At 42.4% G+C, this 25,287-nt stretch overlaps 1 protein-coding gene across 3 annotated transcripts in view; it reads left to right on the forward strand.

Moving 5' to 3' along the window:
• LHFPL3 (LHFPL tetraspan subfamily member 3) overlaps positions 1 to 25,287 on the forward strand; it is a 559,454-nt gene that overhangs the window by 389,602 nt on the left and 144,565 nt on the right. The window lies entirely within an intron of this gene.

Consider the following 25,287-nt stretch of genomic DNA (forward strand, 5'->3'; position numbering starts at 1 on the left):
AGAATAAAAAAATAGGAAGTTGGCTGGTGAATGATCACATAAATGTTCTATTGTGCCAATAAGAAGTAGCCAGTCTTTATTCAAGATGAATCTCCTTTTTCTTTCTAGACTTTTAAACCACTTGTTGGGGGATAGAATTTTACCATCCCTGTCGCAGATTTAGATTTATTTCACTGTTTTGTCTTTATGTTATTTTTAACATCAATACTTTGGATTTATATCAGCACCTTCAGTCGAGTGGCTGCTGCTTCTAGTGTTTATTTCTAATTCAAACTAAATCCACCCTTGAATTATGAAATTTCACTTACGATTTCAAGTAGTTGCCAACTTCAGAAACTCTTCAGTGGTTCAACAGGCCTCAGATAGAAATATGTATTTGCGTCTACAGGAATGTCACATGTAATGATAGTGTAGCAAGCTTTGTATTTGGACCATCGCTGTTGATGCTGTAAACTGTGAACTATGAAGAGAGAAAATTAAGGTCTGGGAAAGTACAGTGATCCTTGAGCTTTTTATCTTCCTGATTTATGGACAGAACACATACTAGTTTACTTGGCTCCATCAAAATATTCTAAACACAGGGCACCTGGGTGGCTCAGTCATTTAAACATCCAACTCTTGGTTTTGGCCCAGGTCATGGTCTCAGGGTCATGGGATCAACCCCTGTGTCAGGCTCCTCACTCAGCGGGGAGTCTGCTTGTCCCTCTCCCTCCCCCTCTGCTTCTACCCACACTCACACTTTCTCTCTAAAATAAATAAATAGGGGCAGCCTGGGTGGCTCAGCAGTTTAGTGCCCAGGGCGTGATCCTAGAGACCCGGGATCAAGTCCCACATCAGGCCCCCTGCATGGAGCCTGCTTCTGCCTCTGCCTGTGTCTCTGCCTCTGTGTGTGTGTGTGCGTGTCATGAATAAATAAATAAAATCTTTAAATAAATAAAATAATTTTTAAATATTCTAAACACAAAAATCTGTCACGAGGAGACAAAACACAACACAATTATTTCCCTCTCATGGTGTCTTTTCTAGATAAAAAGGATGATATGAAGATGACCATTATAATTTCTGAAGCCTGTTACAGATCGAAAGTGCTTTCACATGCGCTTATTCATTTGGAGCCCTTTTCCACTTTGTGATCTAACTTGGCTTCAAAGTTAATAAGAACAGCTCAATATTAGAACAAGTTACTTTTCACTAAGGAGTAAATTAAAGAAAACTCCGCTTTGTTCTGCAACTGGTTGATTTCCACCACCACCTAATGATGGACTGGAGTGCTATTTATTCACTGTACAATTTAAAGGTATATTGACAGTGTTTAACTTTCCAGACATCCTTTGACCCCAAATAAGGAAATTAAAAAAAAAAAACTTTTTAAATAACAAAAGAAGTTTTTTTTTAAGTTGGCAATTGAGAATTCTAACTTCTCTCCACATATATGAGTGACAACAATTCTGAATTCATGCTTCAGAAAGAAACAACAATATTAGAGGATAACCCTCAACAGTTTTCAAAATGGGTCTTCCACTAGATTCAGTTGGCATGTTGATGTCTGATCCCTTCCATTGAGGTTTTCGTTTTAAAAAGCGTCGTTTTCTACTCCAACGCCCTGGTAAAAGTGTTGATGAGAAAGGAAGTCAAAAGAGGCCAATAAAGGGACGCCTGGGTGGCTCAGTCTGTTAAACGTCCAACTCTTGATTTTAGGTAAAGTATAGTCTTAGCATCATGCAATCAAGCCCCAAGTCAGGCTCCGTGCTCAGCCAGGAGTCTGCTTGCCCCTCTCCCTCTGCTCCTCACCCTCCACCCTCTTTGTCTCTGTCTCCCAAATAAAATTTTTTTTAAAAGAAGCCAGTGTAAGGTTTGAGGACTATCTGGGCATGATTTTTCTGTGTTTCTCGTCTTTGTTTGCTTGTATCACACTTGCATGAGTCCATAGTTTCTTCTATCTGGTTCTGAAGGACCCAAATCTATAGCAGTTCATCTGTATCAAATTGGATCCAGTAAAGAAGCAGAGAGCATCAGGCCATGCTGAGGAACATTTCATTTGTGCTTCATTCTTATTTCACAATCGAAATTCTTTTCGATTATCTGAATTCTGAGAAAGTATCAGCAGCTCTATTGTGTAGACATTTCAGATCCTCATACGATAGGGCCTGTATAAAACCAGACTGGAATTGTCGAAAATGTAATCAAACCTACATGTTTCTGAGAAATGGTACAACACTTGTAGTAGCTATACAAAATTGCTTTTATGGTTTGGTATTATTTAAACACTTGGTTCAGTGTTGAAACTTCCAAAGTTGGATTGTTTGAGAGCGGACCAGTCAGTGGTTTTGTATGTTTGTGTATGAACAATCTCACTAAACAGTAGTTTGCTTTCAAGTACATGCAATAACCAAAACTATATCACTATTACTTTCTATAAATCCTAGGGGAGGAGAGATCTGATAAGTGGAGATGATTTCTAAATATAGAATTGATTATATTTAAATATGTACTTTTACAGTTTGGATACATTAATATAACTTTTCACTTATTAAAACTATTTTTTTCACTATTCTTTGTCTGTCCCTTGGTAGCCAAGGCCTCCTTTGGGTTTCAGAGTAATGCAATGAGACAGAGGCCAATCTAACTCACAGAATTTTAAAAGAATTTGCTAATTCCATAATGCCTTTGGTATCCTAGAGCAGATGATACCATATCTCAAGTCTTAGCTCAAAAGTGTAAAACATTCATATGTTCTGATATACATTATATTACTATACATGCTACAACATACCTTTTACAATCTTCTAGTTTTATGGTCTGCTGATCATCCTAACAACCTACATCCTACAATAAATAGCAGGAACATTATAGAGATAATAAGCCTGCAAGTGGAGCATATGTCCCCAATTCAAAGAAGTTTGTCCTGAGTAGTTTCATGATAAGATCGTATCTTCTTTTTGTGGCTTTTGTAATTAATCTAGCAACACACTTCTCTGTGTATCTGGAAAAGCCCCTCAATGGGTTCAGGCTTGCCCTGTGTCCACTACAGTAAGGATACTGCTGAGATCCATGAGTCGTTTCGTAACAACTTCTCCAATGGATAAAACAAGAATCATGGCTACATAAACTCTAGAATAGATCAGAAAAGGGAAGGGAACTCCATTCTTTTTTATTATTATTATTGGAGTTCAATTTGCCAACATTTAGCATAACACCCAGTGCTCATCCCGCCAAGTACTCCCCTCAATGCCCATCACCCAGTCACCCCAACCCCCCACCCACCTCCCTTTCCACTACCCCTTGTTCATTTCCCAGAGTTAGGAGTCTCTCATGTGCTGTCACCCTCACTGATATTTTCACTCATTTTCTCTCCTTTCCCTTTATTCCCTTTCACTAATTTTTATATTCCCCAAATGAATGAGACCATATAATGTTTGTCCTTTTCCGATTGACTTACTTCACTCAGCATAATACCCTCCAGTTCCATCCATGTCGAAGCTAATGGTGGGTATTTGTCGTTTCTAATGGCTGAGTAATATTCCATTGTATACATAAACCACATCTTCTTTATCCATTCATCTTTTGATGGACACTGAGGCTCCTTCCACAGTTTGGCTATTGTGGCCATTGCTGCTAGAAACATTGGGGGCAGGTGTCCCGGCGTTTCATTGCATCTGTATCTTTGGGGTAAATCCCCAACAGTGCAATTGCTGGGTCATAGGGCAGGTCTATTTTTAACTCTTTGAGGAACCTCCACACAGTTTTCCAGAGTGGCTGCACCAGTTCACATTCCCACCAACAGTGCAGGAGGGTTCCCCTTTCTCCACATCCTCTCCAATATTTGTGGTTTCCTGCCTTGTTAATTTTCCCCATTCTCACTGGTGTGAGGTGGGATCTCATAGTGGTTTTGTTTGTATTTCCCTGATGGCAAGTGATGCAGAGCATTTTCTCATGTGCTTGTTGGCCATGTCTATGTCTTCCTCTGTGAGATTTCTGTTCATGTCTTTTGCCCATTTCATGATTGGATTGTTTATTTCTTTGCTGTTGAGTTTAATAAGGTCTTTATAGATCTTGGAAACTAGCCCTTTATCTGATACGTCATTTGCAAATATCTTCTCCCATTCTGTAGGTTGTCTTTTAGTTTTGTTGACTGTTTCTTTTGCTGTGCAGAAGCTTTTTATCTTGATGAAGTCCCAATGGTTCATTTTTGCTTTTGTTTCTCTTGCCTTCATGGATGTATCTTGCAAGAAGTTGCTGTGGCCGAGTTCAAAAAGGGTGTTGCCTGTGTTCTCCTCTAGGATTTTGATGGAATCTTGTCTCACATTTAGATCTTTCATCCATTTTGAGTTTATCTTTGTGTCTGGTGTAAGAGAATGGTCCAGTTTCATTCTTCTGCACGTGGCTGTCCAATTTTCCCAGCACCATTTATTGAAGAGACCGTCTTTTTTCTAGTGGATAGTCTTTCCTGCTTTGTTGGGTATTAGTTGACCATAAATTTGAGGGCCCATTTCTGGATTCTCTATTCTGTTCCATTGATCTATGTGTCTGTGTTTGTGCCAGTACCACACTGTCTTGATGACCACAGCTTTGTAGTACAACCTGAAATCTGGCATTGTGATGCCCCCGGCTCTGGTTTTCTTTTTTAATATTCCCTTGGCTATTCGGGGTCTTTTCTGATTCCACACAAATCTTAAGATGATTTGGGAACTCCATTCTAATTGTTGAACTGTACTCCACTCATAGATTCCTTAAGGGAATAGAGGATGCTACTGAGCCATAAATTAACCATCAAAAAGGTACTGTTCGAAGGGAAAACAAGGGGAAGGCACACAGATTAGCTCTGTTTCTACCTGAACAGACCATCGCCTGTTAAGATAACTTTCCAGGGAACCTTCCCCAGTCCCATTACAGCATCTCCCTTCAACACTGCCTGCAACATTTCTGAAGCCTTTTCCAGGAGTGCAACAATAATTGAGAGAGGTCTCAGCGGAAATTTGTCACAAATTGTAAAACGGCAAAATTGGAATAAGGGAGTTTCAACAGAGTATCAACCAATAGAAGGCAGCAACTTTGCAGATGCAACAGTTGCCCTAGAAGGAACTTCTGCGAGAGATAAAGTTAATCATCTATGTTGCATCATCAAAGTCCCACAATATGTTCTTATGCAAAAAAAAAAAAAAAAAGGCACTGACAAAAATAGCGAAAAATATTTAAATATCCAACTTATACAGGAGTTGGCACATGTAAGAAAATTCGACTATGATTTTGGGAAGCCAGCCCTGCAGGATGTGTGCCATCCCTGGCTCTGTGGATAAGAGCAGGTAGGCAGGTGTTCATTCTTGTTTGGGAGCTCAGCAGTATAATTTCTCAATGAGCCAACAACAGTAGGCATTTCACCTTGATACGCTGCTTAATTGCATATTTTAACACACTGAACTGTGAAGTCAATTTAATTATGTAAAATTAAAGTTTCATCCAGATAAAAAGGATTTGAAATGAAAGCTTCATTTTCAGTTTCTTTCATTAATTGTGAAAGGATAAATAATTACATTTTCCAGAACTCCTGCACCACAAAAATCTCTTTCCTTGTCAGACGCCGTTCATAAAAAAGTATGTTTCTGCATTTGTGTATATGGTCTTTGGAATTACTTATCAGATAATTGGGTCCTCTCATGAGCAGTTTTAAAGTCACTCTGTCTTCTAGCACTTAAACTGCAAATGAGAAAACATGATTACCCATTAAGAGGTGACTCTAGCTACCATTTATTAAGTGGCTTAAGCTCTTTTTAATGCTCTAATAGGTGGAGTTAAATTCATTTTACTCAAAAAACTAATTGAGAACCCCTTTGGAATTTTGATTTAAGGTGCCACGGCATGCCACGCCACAGCCACACTGTGAGTGGCAGCAAGGGGTAGTGGAAGGAACGTGTGCTACCTGGAGCTAGTGTTGTCTGACATTACCTGAGAGCCCTGCCCCCAGATTTCAGTAGTTCCAGAATTAAGCTTCCTCCTCTAGAAAATGCAAACTTGTCTAAATGGCACCTGAGGTTTCTTCCAACTCTAAGATATTCTAATTCTGGAGACATCTTCACAGGTGTTCATTAACGATGCTCCAAAGGCAGTAAGAGTTCCTGCCCTCAGAGCAGTGACTACACTGATGGCTCTTAGGAACTTGTTAGCGACAAGTTAAGAGTAACTCTTAGTAACTAAGAGATAGGAAAGATGAAGGTCAAGGAGGAGGAGCTCTAGGTCACCCAGGGTGTGTCACACCCCCTTCATTCACACCCCCAAGTGGAGAGAGTCAGATTGAGAAAGTCTGGCCCTCAGCAGAGGCACCTCCTAGCCCCACTAACCCCCATGTTATGCGGTGCCTGTGTGGACAGCTTGACGGTAGACAGAGCCCCAGATCAGAGTTTCAACACTTTGTTTCTGGTCTCACCTCCAGCACACAGGGTCATTATGACTTTGAGCAAGTCCTTCTACCCAGAACCTCAGATTTCCCTTCTGTAAAATGAGAATAATACCCAGGTCTGCCTTCCCCATAGGGTTGGGAGAGTCCAGTGAAAGTATGTCCGTGGAAACATAATCAATAATATCTTTGTAAGTTTTACTCATTACTAATATAATCAATAATATAATCAATAATATCTTTGAAAGCTTTACTCATTACTAATCATTTTTTGTATGACATCTTATTTGATCTTGGCAATAATCCTGTGAGATAGCTATCATCTTCCTAGTTTTACACATCAGAAACTGAGGCTCAGAAAAGTTAAATATTTTGTCTAAACTTCCGCAGCTGGGAAGGAATGAATCCAGGGCTCAAACATGTCATTTTACTCAAACTTTCAACTTTTCCTACCAAACAAGATGATGGAATCATTTCTTAAAATATGCTGATTCTGTTGCTTTCAACTTGACCAATTAGCCCTGTACAAGAAAAGAGCTTAGTCTCATTTTCATTTGGTAGCTTTTAGATAACATCCTTTAATAAAAATTCTACTATACAGACTATTCCTGTAAGTGTTGGTATATGGCATTTCCACTTTCATTTGTCTCGAGGTATTTTTTTCATTTCCCTTTTGGTGTCTTCGGTGACCCATTGATGGTTCTGTAGCATGTTGTTTAGTCGCAAAACTGAGAAACAGCCTTTAAAGCTGATCCTCTTACTTGACTACGTAACTTTATGAAGACCAAGTGAGGAAGAGCAGGAAGACCTGGCAAATAGTATCAAATGCTTGCATTAAAGCTTTAAGAAGGCCATGGTGAGGCCCCTATTTCCCAGTGGGGTTAGTGTCGGACCTCGTGGTCATAATTCTTATATTACCTTTTCAGAATCCACAGCATCTTGAGACTTCTTCATTGACTTCCAGCAGCTGCCCTGGCCCAGATCCCCTTGCTGCAGAGTCTCCTACGGGCTCCCTCCCCACGTCTCCACTCTTGCTCCCTGTGTTCACTCCCTAGGTTATCTCATTGGCACCAAGGCTTTAGGAGACATCACGCCAATGACCCGCAGGTTTAATCCACCTGCACCCCTCCAGTGAAATCTGGTCTCCCCTACCCAACTGCCCACTGATTCGCTTTCTGGATCTCTACCTAACATCTCAAACTGAACATTTCCAAAACTGAGCTCCTGCTGTTCTCTCTTCTTCCACGAAGCCCCATGTCGCCCATTCTTCCCCATCTTGGTTAATGGCTGCTTTATCCTAACAGCTGCGCAGGTCAAAACTTCAATCATTCTGGACTCCTCTCTTTCCCCCATAACTTGCATGTAACCCATCCCAAAGTCATGGCTGCTCTACCTTCAAAATAGAGTGAGAATCCTCCGACTTCTCACCCCTCCCCACCCCCGCCCCTCGCAGCTGCTGTCCCGGCTCAGGGATCCTTGGAAGACCTTCCCACGTGGTTTCCCAGGTCCCACCGCCTGTCCTTTCAGTCGGATCATGACAGAGTAGCCACGTGGTGCAGTTGACAGGTAAGCCGCACTGTGCGGCTCTGCACCCTCTGGTGATCTTACTCTGGGTGAAAGCCAGAGTCCTTCAGTGCATACAGTCTACAAGACCATGCACACCTGCCTCCACCTTGCCACTCTGACCACCTCTCTGTTTGGTTCCCCTTCATTTCCTCTGCTCCGGACACACCAACTTTCTTACTGTTTCTCAAATACACCAGGTTGTCCCCTCTCTGGGCCTTTGTGTTTGCTGTCCTGTCCGCCCGAGATGTTCTCCTTTGAAACCATGTAGCTTGCTCCTTTATCTCCTTCAGGTTTTACCCAAATAGCACCTTCTCAATGAGATGTTCCCTGGCCAGCCTCTCAAAAATTTCATATACGTATGTATTCCATCTAACCCACTGAATAGTTTACCTCCCAAGAGTGGAGATTTTTGTCTCTTGTTCACTATGTCCCTGGTGCCTAGAATAACATCTGGCATATGTGGGCTTCAATAACTATGCACTGCATGAGTGAATTATTGAATGAAAGAATGCATCTATTCCGATCTCTCTTGTATGAGGTCATTCCATTGATGCACAGATCTTAACCTTAGAAACTTTTGGTCTTGGTTGAGCTGAAATACACCTTCTTATAATGTCCATCCATTGCTATTCCCTCTTATACTTTAAGCTATTGACTTACTTAGACATAGTTATCATGTCTGTAATGGCTAAAGTTGCACATTGGCCAAATGGCATAGTTCCCCATGTCTTGGGCATCTGGAGATGTCTGTGTCATCACTGCTGTTCTCTATCTACCCAAGGCACCAGGGAAGAAAGAGAAAAGAGACAGGACATCCAGAAGTGTGGTGGAAGGAAGAGAATTCTACAGGAGTCACTCATGAATGTGTTGTCAGTGATGGTCTCCTTCAGTTTACCCTCCATGCCTAGTGGTAATTTGGAGAACATCTGAGTTGCAAGATTAACTCCAGTCCATTCGACAAATACACACTGAGGTCATAAATGTACCATGGTGTGCTCAAGGAGGGAGCTCTCTCTTTGACCAGTACCCAACCTCAGATGATACCCTCAAAATCAGTGTATTCCTCTCAGCCTTCCCCAATTAGTGGACTTGCAGGCAGAAGTGGTTTATGAATCAGAGGGCAAAAGTAGTGCTGACTTTGAATGCTCCATCCTTATCCATTCCACTCCAAAAGACAAAATTATTTTCACGTTTTAATGATCTTTTCAGTGCCAGAGAAAGGATCACTGGGCAAATGTTACATCAGCTTGAAGAAAGGAAGGAGGAGAGAGAGTATATAAAAAATAAAGAAACCTTATATAACAGAGTCAGGATGTCTGAGATTTAACCCTACTAATAAATTTTCAGTCAACATTCCAGCATAACCTTAAATGAAGCCTTGTAATTAGGTTAAAACCAGCCTTGCCCTCCCATCTCTTGCCTTCTCCCTTTTAACAGTAACATTGTGAGTGTTGAAAACAGGGAGAATCATGACCTTCAGAGACACAGCCCAGGCTTAAGGATTTTTTTTTTCTAAATTATAGCTCTGTGGCCAAATCTTTTTTTATTAAGACTGGGTCTAATTTCAGATCTCTAACACTCTGGATAGCTTCAATAGGTGCCTCAATATTTGGAGTCAATTAGTGATCAGTTATCTCTTTCTACATTTGCTATTTTTATTTTAACATGTAATACAGACTTGCTCATTAAAGTAAACCGCTTTTATTTCAGGGCACATCTGTTGTTTAAAGCCCATTTATCTATGCTTGCGAACCACAGATATACCTCTGGAAATTTTTTCTCCAGCATAAATATACCAAAAGTAGTTTCTTTTCCTGTTCATACAGTTTCCCAACCATGAACCTCTTTACTTCTGTGCATTCTGAAGCCTCTGGTTCTTTCCATATGCCCTATCAGAGACAAACAGGTACCAAAGGAAATGTTAGTATTCTGGGCTTAATTCTTGTTGAATATCCTTGGCCTCAGCTTCCCCCTCAGATTTTATTTATTTTAAGATATGTAAAATTTTGTTGGCAGAGCAGACATTTACACTCTTGCTACCTATTCAGTGATTCTATTCTAAGTTCAAAGAACACAGTGAAGATGTAACCTGTTACTTGGCCCTCACAAAGAAGAAACATAGTTGTTCTTAACATCTGGTGGGGTGGGTAAGAACCCAGTGCCAAGCAAAATTCTGCTGAGATAAATAAATGTTAAGAAACCTGCCTAAGTAAGTATTGCCTCTATAATGCTTCATAAAATATGACTCCCCAGAGGCCCCCGGGTGGCTCAGTTGGTTAAGCGACAGACTCTCGGCTTTGGCTCAGGTCGTGATCTCGGGGGTCCTGAGATCAGGCCCCAAAGTGGGCTCAGCACTCAGCGCAAAGTCTACTTGTCCCTCTTCCTCCCCCTCTTTGTTTATGCATGCTCTCTCTCTCAAATAAGTAAAATTTTTAAAATACGACTTTCCAAACCCTACACATTTCATTTTTTACTCTGTCTTAACAACAAGGGCCATATCTTCTCTTTCTGTTATCTCTGGTGTCACAAATCCCGGGACCTAGTAAATGCTTAAATTTGAGTATTTACTGTTTTTATTGACTCAATTTGATGAAAAAAAATGTGTACATATTTAATGAATGTCCCCACTTGTATACATGAAGCAGTTTGTCCCTTCATGAATTGCAAAGAAAATAAATTTGCCTACACATTACACACAGATGCATATTTAAAAAGATTCTAGTGGGGGCACCTGGGTGGCTCAGCAGTTGAGCATCTGCCTTTGGCTCAGGGCATGATCCCGGGGTCCTGGGATCAAGTCCTGTATCGGGCTCCCTGCATGGAGCCTGCTTCTCTCTCTGCCTGTGTCTCTGCCTCTCTCTGTTCTTCTCATGAATAAATAAATAAAATCTTAAAAAAAAAAAGAATCCTAAAGTAGTACATTAGAATACTAAATATACTGTAACTCTGCCACTTTAGGCCAGTCATAACACCTCTTTCAGCCTTGTTTCAACAGCCACAAAAATGGTGCAGTTACTGTGTGCCAAGCAATGGCCAAAAGTATGACATTCAACTCACCAGACCTTTCTTGCCCGCCTCATGCATGTCCAGCCTAGTGATAGACACTGGACGTTCAAAAATGAGTGTGAGAGGCTTTGCCTTAAGTCTCCTGGGGGAAGACACTTAGTGTTAGGTATGAGGTTATATCTCTCCAGCCCAATCCTATTCTGATATCCGTGGCTTCACTGTGTTGGTAAATGTCCCTCCCCAACAGTGGACTTACTCCTGCACCAGGGAAAGATGATGCCTGTGATAAGCAGAAATGGTTTCCCAAGGACAATCTGACCTACAAGTTCCATCCCCTGAACGGCTTTTAAAAGTCAGCTCTGGAAATACATCCACAGTCTATTAGTATTAAATAAACACAGGAAGACACAATTATGAAGAAACAAAAAAATAGGGATGCCTGGGTGGCTCAGCGGTTGAGCATCTGCCTTTTGGCTCAGGTCATGATCCTGGGGTCCTGGGATCGAGTCTCCTGTTGGGCTCTTCACAGGGAGCCTGCTTCTCCTTCTGCCTGTGTCTGCCTCTCTCTGTGTGTCTCTCATGAATTAATAAATAAAATCTAAAAAAAAAAAAATAGGACTGATGTGAAGCAGGGACAAGAAAGATAGGAAAGATGGGAAGTTTTCCCTTCTTGCTAAAATATTAATTTTAGAGCAGCCTATTTAGAATCTAGCCCTCCAAAGTGACTTTGGGGAACAGTCACCCCTAAGGGCCAGCACGATCCCCCCTGAACCGTGGTCAGCCAGCTGGTACCTGGCAAGGGCTCTATTTGTGCAGCTTCCAATGTCTCCTCCGGCTTTACTGACCACGAGTCTGGGCCTCACATTTCACAGGATGGAGAATCAGTCTGGCCTGAGACATATCCCCTCCCTAACCTAGCTTGACCAGGTCCCCTTTGAGGCCGGGCCTGGAACAATCAGGAGGTGAGGGGTGCATCCCGGGGTGCAGGGGCCCCAGCCGTCGGAGGGGTGAGGGTGCTGCCGGCGATCCGGAGGGCGGGGGTCAACCGGGGAGAAGCAGCGGCGGTGTCCGTGTCACCCGTGACCTGGGCCCGGCAGAGCCACCGGAGCCCAGCACGCGGCAGGTGAGAACGCAGCGCCCCTACCTGGAGCCCCCTAAAGGGCCAGATCCTCCCCAGAAAACCCGAGACAACCCCCCGCTGCCAGAGAAGGAGGCGAGCCCAGAAGGCCCGCGAGCAAGCTCTGCGGCTGCTCTCCCTGCCCCTCCCCAGGCTGGCCTGGCCGTGCCGGTGCCCCCTGCAAAAAGATCCAAGGTTTCTCCGGCTGCTCAGATAGAGGTGCAATTGTTTGGCCTCTGGGAGCTTTAGATCTCGCTCACCCATACACACAAAAAAAGGAAAAAAGCTTTTCCTGACCTTGTAAGGGGCGTGGGGTGCAAAGATCGCGTATGAATCAATGAAGCGGTCTCAAAGTCTGTCTTTTGGGAAAATTTTCTAAAAGCATGAGCAGCTGGGTTTTTTTTTTTTTTTTTTCTTTCTGTTTCTGTCTCCTATATTCTTGTGGGTTTTTTTTTTTTTTTTTTTTTGAGTATAGTTGATGCACAGTGACACACAATTTCAGGTGTACAGCATAGTGACTTGATAAGTCTGTACTCCATGCTGGGCTCACTACAGCGGGCCTAGGCCCCATCCCATCCTACTTGCTATTATTGCGTTACCTTGACTCTATTCCCTATGCTGTATCTTCTATTCCCATGACATTCATTCCGTAACTGGAAGCAGCCAGGTTTTCTGTTTTTGTTTTTTAGTCAGCTTGGTGGTAGACTTAATAACTCGTCAGATGTGGGGTGATAATGACCTATTGGTATCTCTAGTGGAGATCAAGCTAAAGGAACACTGAAATACAATCAGGGGCACCTAGGAGGCTCAGCAGTTAAGTGTCTGTCTTCAGCTCAGGTCGTGATCTCTGGGTCTTGGGATCAAGCCATGCATTGCTTAGCAGGGAGCCTCCTTCTCGCTCTCCCTCTGCTGCTCCCTCTGCTTATGCTCTCCCACTCTCTCTGTCAAATAAATAAATAATCTTAAAGAAATACAATCACAGAGGGAGGACATTTAGAGCCAGAAACCATCAAGAGAGATTTGAAAAGTATTCTCTGGTCCCATCCCAGAGGTTCTAATTCATTTAGCATGAGGTGGACCCAAGTATGAAAACACCCCAGAAAGTTCTAATGTACAGCTTTGGTTGAGGACCAGTGGGTTCACCCAACACCGTCCTTTTACAGATAAAGAAGCAAGGCCCAGAAAGGGAAAATAAAGGGCATCGCATCATTAGTAACCCATGACAGTAGTCCAGTTTCACTCTGTAATAGGCTAAATAATCATTGCTGATATGGCTCCATTGCAGCCTTTTCTGGAGAAGGACCTCTCTGCCAGCGCTGGGAAATTGGTTTGTCCCACCTGCTAGCAATGTGAACATGGGCAAACTTCTCTAAGGCTCAGTGTCCCCACTGTAAGGACATTCATAGAAACTGGCATGTAGAAATAAGACCATGCTTGTAAACTGTCACAGTCTCTGGCAGGTATCAACTATTGTTCTTTTTAGAGCTTTGATTTTATTTGACACATATATAGTGCTTATCATATGCCATGTTCATGTGATGCAGAGCACATGCCCTAACCACCTTCCCCTACCTTTTGTTCCTACGTCTGTGTGTTGTCATAATGAGGGCCTTATTAAGGTCAAGAGATTGCTTTCTCCACATGCTTAAATATAATATTTTTCCTCCAGAAGCTTTATGAATATTTTTAATAAGACTGATGAGGGTTAATTTGTTGGTGGGTTGGGTTGGTTTTGTGTGTAACCTTCCCACCTGAGCCTATATCTTGGGATGAGTTGGGGGGAGCTTATCCATGTACATTCACTGTCCAGATTGCTCACACTCCATAGCTGGCTTTGGAAATGCAGTGACAGTTACCAAGGAGAACCTGTGATCCCCTGATGGAAATGTGACTTGCTCCTTACAATGTTACCTATTTTTAACCTGCCTAAGAGTTATTGTCGCTGTATTACTGGACATATGAAGGACAAACCAACCTGTTACATTTAAAATGCCTCTGAGTGGTATTTTTCAGAAGTGATGGAGAAACGGGGTCCACCCATATTCTCCTACATCTCCTGAATGTAAGAGGATATGATCACTTCAGTTCTTTCACAGGTGATAAAAATGTAGTGCCCCGAGGCTGGCAGGTCCCTGTGTTTGGATCAGAACCCATCTTTATTTCACCCACTATAAACATGGCTAATAAAAACCACATATCAAACAAATGTAAGAAATAATTTTTTTTTGAGATTTTATTTGTTTATTTATTCATGAGAGAGAGAGAGAGGCAGAGACCTAGGCAGAGGGAGAAGCAGGCTCCATGCAGGGAGCCCGACGTGGGACTTGATCCCAGGTCTCCAGCATCACACCTTGGGCCTAAGGCAGGCCCTAAACCACTGAGCCACCCAGGCATCCCAAGTAACGAAATTTTTATTTGAAGTTCAAACAAATTGTGAGACTCTTCCCCCATCATACTAAAATCCATTTCTCGGGACGCCCGGGTGGTTCAGCAGTTAAAGCATCTGCCTTTGGCTCAGGGCGTGATCCTGGAGACCCGGGATCGAGTCCCACATCGGGCTCCCTGCGTGGAGCCTGCTTCTCCCTCTGCCTGTGTCTCTGCCTCTCTCTGTGTTTCTCATGAATAAATAAATAAAATATTTTTTAAAAAATAAAATAAAATCCATGTCTCTCCAGCTGTGTCTCCTGCTGCCCTCTGAAGTGATCCCTTGGCTCATCAGCTCCCTCACACCCACTAGGTAACACCTATAGCAAGCCTTGCCGTGATTATTATTCAAATGATAATAATTCTCATACAGTAACCGTCAAACTTCTAGGAGCACAAAATTTACCTGGGATGCTTATTTAAAGTAAAATGAAATTCTGACATCTGGAATCTTTTATTAATTAACTTTATTTTTAAAAAATAGTTTTAGATTTACTGCAAAATTGAGGGAAAGCACAGAGAGTTCTCACATAGCCCTTCTCCCATACACACAGCCTCCCCTGCCATCAACATCCCACATCAGTGTGGTGCATTTGTTAAAATCAGTGAACCAACATTAACACCGAGGTCCATAGTTTGCAGTAGGGTTCACTCTTTGTGCTGTACATTTTCTGGGTTTTGATAATTGGAATCTTTATTTTAATAAGCACTTTTGTTGTTTTTTTTTAAAGATTTTATTTAATTGACAGACCACATGTGCACACGAGTTGGGAGGGGGACAAAGGGAGAGAGAGAAGCAGGCTCCCTGATGAGCAGGGCTCAACCCCAGGACCCCGAGATCATGACCTGAGCCAAAGGCAGATGCATAACCAACTGAACTACCCAGGCGCCCTAATAAGCACATTTAAATACATGTGATACAGTTGATTCGAGGACCACATCTTAAGCAACACTGCTCTAAGCCACTTGTAATCCTATTAACACTAAAATTAAAATGTAAGGATACAGAGGCCAATGACCATAGCCAGACCAGTATCCTTGCTTTAGAGTTCCTTTTCATAAATATCTTGGCTATCTTCCATGGGGAAATAGGCTCTATTCCAAAAGTTTATTTCTAGATTGGTGTTTTGGATTTTAGATCACATATTTTTTCATAGAAAGAATTGAGGTACACAACAATCAAATTCTTGGACCTGCCCTTTAGAGCTTATTTCATTCATAATGTATAGGACTAAGGTTATTTTAACAATTACATTTTATTTATTTTTGGTTTTTTTACTTAACAATTACAATTTAAAAGGAAGCAAGAGAAATGTAAACCCATAAAGTTAGTAGACAAAAATATTTTTTTTAATCTTTGAGAACTGGAGGTGGGTGGGATTTTTGAACAAAATTTCAAAGGCACAGACCTTAAGCAAAAAAAAAAATTAATTGAATTACATCAAAATAGGATTTCTGTACATGAAGGACAACAAGGACAAAGACTAGGTGACAGATTGGGAGAAGTTGTTTGGAATATATCAAGCCAACAAGTATCTAGACCGAGTAAGGAACTCCTCCAAATTAATAAGAAAAAAACTAAAATCACTTACAAAATGAACAAAGATAATGAATAGACAGTTTGGAAAAGAGGAAGCTCAAGAACTGAACTAGCATATGAAGAAATGTCCCAAATCATTGGTAATTAGAAAAATGTAAATTAAAACAGCAATGAGTTGTTAACTGAGACCTTTTAGGTTCACAGAATTTAGACAAGATAACAGGTCCAGATTTGCTTCTGTGCACTATTAGGGGGAGTGTGGACTGAAGCAGTTGTTCTAGAGAGCAATCTAGTCCAATTGTTAAACATACACTGTGGCATTAACAGTTCTGGTCCTGGATTTATATCCAGGAATTTCTCACTAGGGTCCTAAGGAGGGACTGAGTACAAGGATGCTTACTAAAGTATCACTTGTGGTGGGGAGTTGCAAAAAATCTGGATGTTCCTTATTCAGGGGTGAGTAAACCATTTGGGGTGCATGGAAACTGTACTATTGTGTGGCAGGTCAGAGACAGCAGATTAAATGAACACATAGCAACTGGATGGATCTTAAGAATGCTTAATGAAAAAAAGGAAACAGAATAAAACAGGTAATAAAATATCATTTATGTAGGTTAAAGTTAGCACATACCAAGCAACTATCCACATTGTGCAAAAATGTATTCAAATAAAAATGTATACATTAAAGGTGCCTGGCTGGCTCAGTTGGTAGAGCATGTGACTCTTGATCTCAGGGTCATGAATTCAAGCCCCATGTTGGACGTGGAGCTTACTTTCAGATAGATAGAGATCTAAATATATTGGTTGCCTGCAGATGGGGGAGCAGAATGAGTGGGAAATGGGGACGAGGGAATTCCCGGTAGAAGCAGCAGTGGTGCAGATGTAAAGAGTGGGCTGTGTCATCAGACTGCCAAGGTTGCAACCTCACTCCACCACTCACTAGCTATGGATCTTGGGCAAATCACTTGATGTCCCTCAGGCTTCTTCATGCATTAAATATAGATCATATTATGTATCTTACAGCAGCATAGCAAGGTCTAAAAGATATAATCCAAGTAATGCACTTAACTCAGTGCTTAATATATACAGTGAGTGTTCAATAAATGTTAGCAATAGTTATACTAGACCTTCAGCCTTATCACAAGGACTGGTTGTGGGGACATAAAGAATTAAGGGCTGGGGCTCAGTTGGTTGAGCTTCTGACTCTTGATTTCTGCTCAGGCTGTGATCTCGGGGGCCATGGGATCGAGCCCCCTGCCCGGTTCCGTGTTCAGCACAGTCTGCTTGAGATTCTCTCTCTCCCTCCCCCTACTTGCACTCTCATTCTCTCTCTAAATAAAATAAAGAAATCTTTTTTAACAAGAAAGAATTAAGAGTAGGAAATCGGCTGGGGAGAGAAAGGTGATGGGAGAATTGAGGCAGGAGCAGGATGGTGATGATTAAGTTCTCCAAGTTTCCCGTGAGAATCTCATAGTTGGCCTTACTCTTCTCTCCTTTGTCCAGCTTCCTCCCCTTATGCCCTCCGCTACTTCCCCAGAACCACAGCAGGTCCCACTCCTTGCCCCCAGGTGCTAGGACAGAGCAAGGTTAGTTGGGAAAAGCCCAGGGAATAGAAAAGAGGAGGACCTGGGGTGTGGGGTGAGGAGATGAGAAAGCAGAGAACATGTCGTTTGATTATTGTTGTGTACAAACCATCAGTGCTTAAGACCATCGTGTGTTATCCCTGACATGCCCGTGCATTATCTGATGGTTGGAGCATCTGGATTAGATTTGTCTGGGGTGTTTCTGTTCCACATGTCTCTCATCCTCTTCCTGGAACTAATAGGCTAGGCTATCCTTCCTGCAGTGATAACAGGGGCACAGAGAAACCAAGCTCAGTAACACAGGGACTTCTGAAGCCATGGCTGCATCACATTTGCTAACATTGGTCTAAGTAAGTCATCCTGGGTGGGGAACTATACCCCCCCACACACAGGAGGAAGGCACAACAAAATGAGAAGGCAAAGAACAGGGAAGGGTGAAGAATTGGAGCCACTGATGCAATCCACCCAGAGAGCAGCATACTTATGAGTGACAAGAGAGAGGAAACACAGCCTAGCTGGAGAAACAGGAGGAAAACAGGCCCAAGAAGGCCTCTCTCACACACCAGGAAATACCTATCCACATTATGGCGGAAGCCCTAGCGACTAGTGTAGCATTCATTTTAATACTGTCAGTTGCTAACTAAGGATACACAGGTCTTACTATGGGCCAGGGGGTCGATCAGTCCTTAAAGAAGTGGACAGCTGGATCGATAGTGCTGTGAGGGGAGGTTTTTGAAAAAGGGAAAACTTTCTTGAATCCAGAACAAAGGTGAAGACATTGAAGGACTGAGATTGAATTACAAGTTTCTGTAAAGTTTGTTCCTGACCTTTAAGGAACCGTATATTGCCCTGAACATCTGATAGGCTTACTGTCATGGCCTAATGTTGATGTTCATACTAATATCTATCAACAGCTACAGTCTGATGTATATAAAATCTAAATACAAAACTGTCCATTTCTAATGAAATAGAGGATTATCCACAAGTCTCTTTTAAGAGAAAAATAAATCCTTGGTCCCAAAGAAGGGGTAGACCTGCTTAAACGGCCAAAAATGTCTATCATATTATATTATGAATGCTATAGTTTTACCTTTAAAGAAGCATTCATACCAAAGACAGATGCTGAAAACGTTTTGCTGTGTGTAAAATATCCCTTTCTCTGTGTCAAAATTCAATTTAAATGTGCCTTTTATATTTCAAATATATGATGTACCCAATGGCTGGTACCTGGAATGGTGCCCTGCAAGCAAGAAAAAAAAAAAAAGGCAAAGAGCCCAATACATGAAAATCAACAAAATGATAGTACTGGATATGTAGAGTGGATTATCATTTATTTCTATTTCAGTCTAACTTGCAATGAGGATTGTGTCTCGCTCAGTTCTGCACCCTTAGGGCCTGGCATCAGCAAGTGGTCACTACCTTTTTGGAGTTAAGTAACTAGGAACTTTCTGCACTCCACCCAAAATGAAAAATGTGAAATAAAAGAGTGATCAGATATTCCACATATTACACATGCAGTCTTCCAGGCATAGATTCATTTGTCTCTACCACCTGGCCCGGTCCACATGTCATTGTTTGCTTTTCAAGGGGAAATATCACCCAAACAAGCTATGAAACAGATGCACATAATCCATCCTAGGAACTCACACCAAGGGGCTTCTTCCTATTATTAGAATGCTCTCTCAGTCTCCTGTAAGAGTTAGGTCTTAAAATAAGACTAAATATTTAAAACACAGAGTGCCAAGTTTCCTTAATCCTCCTATCTTTTTTAAAGATTAGAGCAGGCTTATGTCGTCTTGAATAATTTAAGAGGTACAAATACGAAATTGTCATTTGAAACATCTCAACTCAGGTAATTCCACGAGTGTTTCTCTCTGTAAGATGCTTGATTGACAGATGATTTCCCGAGCTGATTTTTAAGTCGAGCCGAGGACAAGTAGACATCTGAGGGAATTGCATTTTGCTGTCTTTTGTTAAGCAAGGGAAGATGGAGTGGGCTGATGCTTAAGAAACCCTCCTTTCCTGAAAATGGACTTGTTAAAAATGTCTGAAGGGTTAGTCAGGTCTCCAAGTTCTGTCTGTGAGAAAGCAAGGTGGGGACTGGGCAAGAGGTGATGCTAGATGGGAGGAGGAGGGCTCAGTGAACTCACCCCGAGAGTGGGCGTACCAAAGCCCAGGGTGGGGAGCCCGGCCCCCATCTGCATTTGCTCCCTACCTCTGCCTTTGCTCCCTACGGCAGCCTCTGCTTTGAGTTCTCATTTCCCCACCGTGGTGGGGGGGTGGGGTGTCTGCAGGGGGGCTCCAAGAGCCTTTGAATGATGACGAGCAGCATCAAGAGTCTCATAATTCAGCAGTGACCTGCTTCACAGGCTATGTCATGAGGAATAATGGATAAAAAGATTATGGAATCCTTTGCAGCTACAAACTGCTGCAAAGATGATGAGGAGGAATAATTCCACAGATATCAGAAGTTTTGTAGCCAAGAAGCTAACAAGCAGCTTTTAGCAAAGGCTCCTCCTCCCTTGTTCCCCGGGTGTGACATGAGGACAGTGCAGTGAATCTGGGGGTGCCTAGACCCACACTGCACAACAGAAATGTCATGTGAGCCACATATTTATATCTTCCTGTGGCCACATTTTTTTACAGTGACAATAACACTGCGTTGTATACCTGAAATTCGCTCAAGTCTTGCCATTCATGGGCCGCGTTTTGATTTAAGATGAAATTCGTTTGATGAATTAATTTTATGACTATATCTGAACTTTCAATTTAACATGTAATCAACATAAGAAATTAGGGGCACCTGGGTGGCTCAGTGGGCTAAGCCTCGGCCTTCGGCTCAGGTCATGATCCCAGGGACTCGGGATGGAACCCTGAGTCATGCTCCCTGCTCAGTGAGGAGTCTGCTTCTCCCTCTCCTTCTGCATCCCCCCTCAGATCATGCTCTCTATCATAAATAAATTAATAAATAGATAAATAAATAAATAAATCTTTTTTAAAATTAAAAGATATATAAGGAATTATAAATTTTATAGTTCGCTTTTTCATACTAAGTCTTAAAACTCTGGTGCGTATTTTATACCTGCAGCTCATCTCAATTCAGATGAGCCTCACTTCAAGGGCTCAGTGGCCACACATGGCCAGTGGCTCCCGTGTAGGACAGCCCGGGCCTCGGCAGCAGGCAGCCCACTTAGTACAAGATGTCTGACCTGGGACACCTGGGGGGGCTCAGCAGTTGAGGGTTTGCCTTCAGCTCAGGGCATGATCCTGGATTCCTGGGATCGAGTCCCACATGGGGCTTCTTGCATGGGGCCTGCTTCTCTTCCCTCTGCCTGTGTCTTTGCCTCTTTTTTCTGTGTCTCTCGTGAATGAATAAATAAAATCTTTAAAAAAAAAAAAAAAGATATCTGACTTGCACTGAGGAATATTCATGTGAAAAATCTCTTAATTTTCCCCAATGTTGATGAATCCTACCTGCTAAATTTCCCAGCAGGAACCCACCTCCAGGCAGGAAGAGGAGAAGCACCATTATTTCCTAAGCTACTATAAAAGCAAGGACTTGGGTCATCTCATTTGCTGTACAACAGATCTGTGAGGAGAGGACATGGTCCTCCTTTCGTAGAAGAGAAAGTCAAGATTCAGAGAGCCCAAGGACTTGCCAAGGTCACACAGCCAGTGCTGGCAAAGGGGAGGCAGGAACTCAGGCTTGGCTCAGAGCCCAGGCACTTCCATTCTATCACATTTCCTCTCTGGCATCACTGAGTAGCAGGTGATTCTCAAACTGATGAGCTTCCAAATCACCTAGAGCTCTTATTGCCCACTGGTTGCTGGGCTCCCTCACCCCCCAGAGTCTTTGATTCAGCAGGTCAGGGTGGAGCCTCCTGAATTCCTAGGAGATGCTGATGCTGCTGGTCCAACAATGACCCTTTTGAGAACCTCTCACATAGAGACTGGATTTGATGCCTTTGAATCAAAGGGGTCTGTTTGCCTGTCTGTCTTAAGCCAATAGTGGTGCTTCCCTGTGATGCCAGAAACCAAACTTTGATTTATAAATGTATCCATTGTTCTCTTAGCTAAAGCTGACTACCACGTAGTTTGGACTGAACCAGGTCGCCTCATTCTGAACCTTTTTATTCATGTATAATTAACCATTGAACATAAGTTCTTCATTGCAGGTAGGGAAGCATGCACCTCTTCTCAATGTGTAATTACAATCAAGGAAGAGGAAATTATACATGTGGATGTCTTGTACCGTGTAAACATTGGGTAGTCTCTTCTAAAGTACAGACACTTCTAAGTCATCACTATTGCCTTTTGAAAAACTCGTACAGTATCTTTCACTGAAGATGCAGTCACATCACCAAGTACTTTCCCAGTGGCATTTTCAAAAGGCAAGTGAGAGTCACTGTATATTTGCCACAGCTCAAAAATATCCTATCTGGGGGGCACTTGGGTGGCTTAGTCAGTTGAGCTGCTGACTCTTGGTTTGGCTCAGGTCATGATCTCATGGGTTGTGGGATATTGCCCCAGGCGGGGCTCTGCACTCAGCAGGGAGTCTGCTTGAAGATTCTGGCTCTTTGCCACTCCCCCTCTCTCAAATAAATAATAAATCTTTCCCCAAAAAAAAAGAAAGAAAGAAAAATCCCATCTGAGTCTGCAATTTAACTATATTCTAACCACTACTACTGTGCTCAAAAAGCAAGAAATTATTTACCTCTCCACCTAACCACAAGCTCCACCACCTCTTGCTATGCGAAGTAGCTTAGGAGCACTTTCGGTCTTCTTAGCCATTGACTTCTGGCCCTTTTCATTCTTGGATGGGAGGATCTTTTCCATTCCTTTCATTTATTTTTAATGACTTTTAAGCCCTCTCTTGTACCCCAGCTCCACACCCTGCCATGTCTGAAGAGAAACAACAGATCACCTTCTGTGTATCATGGGGCCCATCATTTTCACAATATGGCAGCAGTCCCCGGTGTGCCAATGGGCCAGGACCAGGCCAAAATGTCACTGAGAATGGAGGAGTTGCCTTCATTAGATGATAGAGCCAAAATCTGAGTAACATCTGTATGTTCCAAACAGAAAAAGGGCAGCAAGGCCTGCTTTCTCCTTAGTCATCAGATGGTGATGTAAATGAAAGGGTGGTGGTATGGGGCAGTTAGACTAGAAACCTCATGGCTATGCTACTTAACTCAGAGGCTATACCTTTCATAGCAGATGCTTTAAGCCTGTTTCCTTATCTGAATATGGATTGAGTGATTTGGGTGGTTTTTTTTTTTATATTTGTTTAGATATGGAGTAGGGATGGGCTGAAGGAGAGGAAGAGAGAGGATCTGAAACAGACTCCATGCCCAGCATGGCCCCCAATGCAGGGCTCAATCTCATGACCCTGAGATCATGACCTGAGCCAAAATCATAAGTCCAACACTGAACCAAGTGAGCCTCCCCGGCACTCCTGATTTTTGTTTATAAATTTTTTTATAATAAATTTATTTTTATTGGTGTTCAATTTACCAACATACAGAATAACACCCAGTGCTCATCCCGTCAAGTGCCCCCCTCAGTGCCCGTCACCCATTCACCCCCACCCCCCGCCCTCCTCCCCTTCCACCACCCCTAGTTCATTTCCCAGAGTTAGGAGTCTTTATGTTCTGTCTCCCTTTCTGATATTTCCCACACATTTCTTCTCCCTTCCCTTATATTCCCTTTCACTATTATTTATATTCCCCAAATGAATGAGAACATACACTGTTTGTCCTTCTCCGATTGACTTACTTCACTCAGCATAATACCCTCCAGTTCCATCCATGTTGAAGCAAATGGTGGGTATTTGTCATTTCTAATGGCTGAGTAGTATTCCATTGTATACATAGACCACATCTTCTTTATCCATTCATCTTTCGATGGACACCGAGGCTCCTTCCACAGTTTGGCTATTGTGGACATTGCTGCTAGAAACATCGGGGTGCAGGTGTCTCGGCGTTTCATTGCATCTGTATCTTTGGGGTAAATCCCCAACAGTGCAATTGCTGGGTCATAGGGCAGATCTATTTTTGACTCTTTGAGGAACCTCCACACAGTTTTCCAGAGTGGCTGCACCAGTTCACATTCCCACCAACAGTGTAAGAAGGTTCCCTTTTCTCCGCATCCTCTCCAACATTTGTGGCTTCCTGCCTTGTTAATTTTCCCCATTCTCACTGGTGTGAGGTGGTATCTCATTGTGGTTTTGTTTGTATTTCCCTGATGGCCAGTGATGCGGAGCATTTTCTCATGTGCATGTTGGCCATGTCTATGTCTTCCTCTGTGAGATTTCTCTTCATGTCTTTTGCCCATTTCATGATTGGATTGTTTGTTTCTTTGGTGTTGAGTTTAATAAGGTCTTTATAGATCTTGGATACTAGCTCTTTATCTGATACGTCATTTGCAAATATCTTCTCCCATTCTGTAGGTTGTCTTTGAGTTTTGTTGACTGTATCCTTTGCTGTGCAAAAGCTTCTTATCTTGATGAAGTCCCAATAGTTCATTTTTGCTTTTGTTTCTTTTGCCTTCGTGGATGTATCTTGCAAGAAGTTACTGTGGCCGAGTTCAAAAAGGGTGTTGCCTGTGTTCTCCTCTAGGATTTTGATGGAATCTTGTCTCACGTTTAGATCTTTCATCCATTTTGAGTTTATCTTTGTGTATGGTGAAAGAGAGTGGTCTAGTTTCATTCTTCTGCATGTGGATGTCCAATATTCCCAGCACCATTTATTGAAGAGACTGTCTTTCTTCCAATGGATACAACCGTTCAAAATCTTTGGGATGTTTATAAATTTAGAATAGTTCATCCTTCCAGCTCTGAGAGCTTTTAAGAAGAAACAGGGTGAGGTTTTGGTGTATCTGAATAAATGAAAAAGACTAAAAATTATAATACGCCCCATCTCACATAGACATGTTTTGAACAAAAACATTAGAAGGAAAGGCCACCCAGTCAGTCACATCACCAAAAATACCTGCCAGTTCTCTAAGCTTTCCCCCTCAACCCCTGGACCCTGCTCTGTACTTGGGTGCTAGTTCCAGAGGAACTGGTGAAAAGAAGGGAGGTTTAGGGAAGGCTGGAGTGCTGTTCATAAATGCAGAATCCCTTCATTGGATTTGATTCAGAAGCAAGTGGAACTGCCCTCAAGTGAATTTCCTTAGATCCATAGCCTACAAGAATTTCCATTTAACTGCATCTTCATACAAGCATGGACTTCATCCTTCAAACATGAAGGCCATGTCTAGGATGAAGAGACCTGGAATACCAGACTGCAGTCCCTTTGGTAGCAGCACCAGCAGGCTGTATTAGGAAACAGCCTTTCATCTCTAGAACATCACAAAGAAGAAGTTAATAGATTTTGTCAGGCACCACCTAGCCACATTTCCTGGCTATAGCTCAGTGCTTCTCAAACTTTCATGTGCCTCTGAGTCGACTAGGGATCTTGTTAATACACAGATTCTGATTCCAAAAAGCTTCAGATGATGCCAGTGCACCACACTTGGGGTAGCAAGAACCTGGAGGACTGTTTCACATACAGAAACACTGCCTGGCATGGCAAGGTTAAGACCCAGGAGCTGAAAGTAGATCGTTCACTGCAGTGTCGCGTAACATAGTGAAGACCTGCTGTACTAAGCCTATGATTGT

This window comes from Canis lupus, chromosome 21 (assembly GCF_048164855.1).
Source record: "Canis lupus baileyi chromosome 21, mCanLup2.hap1, whole genome shotgun sequence".
Classification (NCBI taxonomy): Eukaryota; Metazoa; Chordata; class Mammalia; order Carnivora; family Canidae; genus Canis; species Canis lupus.